The following is a 4,370-nucleotide window of genomic DNA, read 5'->3' on the forward strand; positions in this document are numbered from 1 at the left end:
AATTGTCTCATCTATACTGACAATCACCTAATCCTTAAACAAATAATGACAGTATGTGAGAGATGTAGTTACACTAAAAAAAAAAAAAAAAAAAAAAAAAAATTTCATCTGCTTTTACAGTCCTTGTGTTTTTACCTACTTCTTTTTACTTTTGCATCATCTTAAAATACTCAATTGTATTTATTACTGCTTGGTGTAACTCATTCTAAGCCTTTTGGTTTAAACACTTGGGCTTCGGACCAGTTAGTTGTTTTGCACTGAGAGGGTTTGTGGTCTGCACTGTTGTGGCAGAACAGGTAGCTTACATCCTTCTAGGTTGAGAACTGCTGATTGAGGGCTCAGTGTCTGTTATTCTAAAAGTGTATTAATTCTGGTTTAAGCACTTGGGCTTTCAAACCAGTTATTTTACATTAAGAGGGTTCGTGGTCTGCACTCTTGTGGGAGGAGAGGCTGGACTCTGCCCTTCTGAGCTGGGAATTTCTGGTTAAAGGCTTATAGTGCATGCATATCTGAACTGTTTCTTACTGAAGTTGGTGCGCCTTGTTTGCTGTGGCATAGACTGGATTCGGGCCTGCTGGATCTAGCTTTGTTTGTGTAACTTGAGCACTAATCCAGACATTCTCTAAAGTATTCAATGGTATTTATTACTGCTTGGTTGTAACTTGATTAAAGTGTAGCTATCATTCAAGTCTTTTGGATTAAGCACTTGGGCTTCAGACCAGTTGTTTTACATTAGGAAGGTTTGTGGCAAGCACTGTGGTGGCAGGACAGGTAGCTTTCATCCTTCTAAGTTGGGAACTGCTGATTGAGAGCCCAGTGTCCAAGTGTATTAGTTCTGGTTTAGGCACTTGGGCTTCAGGCCAGTTATTTTACATTAAGAAGGTTCGTGGTCTGCACTCTTGTGGGAGAAGAGGCTGGACTCTGCCCTTCTGAGCTGGGAATTTTCTGGTTAAAGGTTTATAGTGCCTGAATATTTGAACTGTATCTTACTGAAATTGGTTCACCTTGTTTGCTCTAGCATAGACTAGATCCAGGCCTACTGAATCTAGCTTTGTTTATATGCTTGTTGTTTGTTTGCTTGTTATTTCCCTGGAAGCTAATTCACCTAATACGCAACTTCTCAGCGCTTCTGTGGATCACTAGTGATATCTGCATTGCTTACTGTACTTATTTCCTTGTTTCACTTGAAAGAAAGTTACTGTTTGTCGTTTTTGCATTTAGTTACTTGTAACGCATTGCACTCAAGTTACCTGGCACTTGCTCACTAAAGCAATTATATAAGTCAGCACTAAAAATTAAAAGCACATATAAGTCAGCACTAAAAATTAAAAGCACTACACCCTCACTCCCCACTGGCCCTTGTTTTCAATTAAGGATTTCCCAATATTATTCTAGCATGTCCAAAGGTCAGTTGTCAATCTCCTCTCCGGTCCAGCTGGTGAATCTGGGAATCTTGAGGCCAAGGGAGCCCGCAGGATTTTTTGCAGGGGGGTGCAAACCCAAGCCCCGCCCACACAGCCCCACCCCTCTGCTGCCCCCGCCCACTCAGCCCCACCCCGACCCTGCCCACGCAGCCATTCCAGTGTCCCAATACTTGGCTATTTTTCCCCATTTGTCATAGACACTGTTCAAATCTTTCAGTATGCATACTGTTTTATGCTTTACTTCTACAATGATTACAGATATTTGGATTTCATTTACAACTTTTACTTCAAATTTTATAGCACAAACACTGATAGACATTTACTAAACCTAAATAAAGCAATAGTCTTACAATGAAAAAAGACTTAGCATTAAAACTTCTCTACCTTTGAAACCCACACTCACAGAAACAACATTGAAACCCGCATTCAAAGAAAATGCATCTGGCCAGTGGCAGGGTAAGTTTACCTTTGGGCTGTTTTCAAATCAGACTCCTTGCACACATTTTTAGAACCATGCAAAAGTTATTTGATTCACCTTCCTGACTGTATTAATTATCCTATATAATAATTGAATTATATCCCTTGTATAATACAGCACCACTTGTTAGAGTGTGTTTTAAATTTATAGTTCTGAACATTTTTCCTTTAAGCAATGAAACAAATCATATGAACCAATAATGACAACTTGCCCAGTTCAGAACATTTCAACCATAAAGGGCCACTCTACTCAAACTTCTGTCATACAATCCACCAATATCAATCAATATGCAGAATCTTTGCAGAAGTAAAACTCATCTGAATAATTCCACATTAAAGAGATCTGAAACCAGTGAAGAGGTTGTTGCTAGAAAATAACTGTATATTTCAGTGTTTCATCTACAAATTAACTGCCTGCTGCCCTTGAAAAATAAATTGCCTATGTTATATTAAAAAAATGGTAAGCTGGTATATTGCAATAGGGAATGGGTGGCAAGCTGAAAAACAAGTTAATAGTTATTAGGCATCTCATCCAAAGGAGGACATACACCCCCTTAAAATACAAATCTACATGTTGTGGGAGTAGAACCTACAGCCCTCTGTATCAAGATGCAAGTATGCTACCTGCTGTGCTGCTTTAAAAATTCTATCCCACAATAGTGATACCATTTGCTAAACAAAACAGTTGCACATTTTAAGCAGGCTTAGCATGAACAGCAGTAAAACTCTCTTCCCTTGAAGCTCACAATTCCTTGAAAATGCACTTGAAAATAAATTCCACCTGCTAACTCTAGGGAATTTCACTCTCTTTAAGTGCAAGAAATATGGACAAAGCCCAAAGTAAATAGGAGCAGATTATAAATATTGCCCTCATGAACTTAGAACATTGCTAGAATAATAGGATTTATGTTAGTATGCATTTTTCTAAAGGATATGACATCTAAAACTCAAATGTCTGTCATTATTTAGCAACTTCAATGCTTTTTATGAGGAATATGGGGCAAAATCTGGACATTCTCCAAAAACCTGGACAGCTGAGGGATATTCTTCCTCCTTCTTATACATACATACAGACACACGTACAAACCATACCTCTCAATCTGTTAACCCAAGAAATCTGGACAAAGCCTGTTATAATGTTGGGGATAAAGGCCCAAAACTAGGGACACATTAGAAAGTTGATAGAATAAAAGGATTTATATTAGAATTATTTTTTCTGAATAATATGAAGTCTGAAACTGAAATGCATGTCATTATTTATTAACAACTATATTCATATATAGTTGGTTGTCTCAGTACTCACCGTGGCTTGCATTTTCTCCTCTCTTGAAAGGCCCACTCTGCTTAACTTGTGTATTATTTCCTCAGTCACTTCACCGTGGGTTGCAAGGCAGCTTCATTACTAGTTGGTTTGTTGATGATGATTGTATCCGAGAAGAGTTTGAGGTTTTTGTTCCCATTGTTGTGAGAGATGCACAGTCTGTATCAAATGTCATTGTCAGTGAATGCATAAAGTGTGATCTAGACCTGGAAAATTTACTCAGACAGGCTATGACGGCTGCTCCATAATGGCAAGCATCCAGAATGGTGGTCAGGCAAAATTCGTGAAAAGTATCCAAAAACAGCCTTTATCCACTGCGCGTCTCACAGACTAAACCTTGTAGTCAATGATCTGAATGATGTTCCTGAAATAAGTAGTGCTGTTGGTGTTATCAAGAAGATTATTATTTTTTTTTTGTGACAGTCCAAAATGATGAGCATTGGCACCAAATATACCACTTCTGTGTGAGACATGATGGACTGAGTAATATAAAACCATTTGTGTGTTTAGTCAGAACTTTGAGAAAATATTTGACTGGCAGATCTTCAGAAGAGCACTGCTGATGAAACCAGACAAAATGCACATATGTTACTCAGCGCTTCCTCTTCGTGCACGTTTCTTATTTTTCTCTTCGTTATTGCAAATTACTCATCAGTTCTTGAGCCTGTTGCCCAGATGTTTCAGTCTGTTCAACTTGATATAGTAGAGGCTCAACAACACATCAACAGACTCATTGAAATATTCAAGGAGCATGCTGAAGAACACTTTAGGAATGACATTCTCAGTAAGGCAAGATCACTAGCAGATACATTTAGTATTGAGTTAGTGTTGCCAAGGATTTGCAGTCGACACACCAAGCAAACACAGTAGGCATGGATTTTGAGAGTTATTACAGAACAAGTATTTATATTCCCTATCCTGACTCGTTAGTTTCTTCACTGACATCTTGCTTTTCCACCATTAACACTGCTCAGTTCAACTTATTTTATCTGCATCTTAAAATGATGCAAAACCTACAACGTGAAGAATTCTGAAAACGAATTGCCGTCAGTAATGAACTATATCATATTGCTACTATATCTGAATGATCGCTTCTTGTCTGATGCATTGACTTTGAAGTTATAACACAACCTAAAGAATCCAATGGG

Source organism: Protopterus annectens, chromosome 1.part1 (genome assembly GCF_019279795.1).
Source record: "Protopterus annectens isolate FY-2018-M chromosome 1.part1, PAN1.0, whole genome shotgun sequence".
Taxonomy (NCBI): domain Eukaryota; kingdom Metazoa; phylum Chordata; order Ceratodontiformes; family Protopteridae; genus Protopterus; species Protopterus annectens.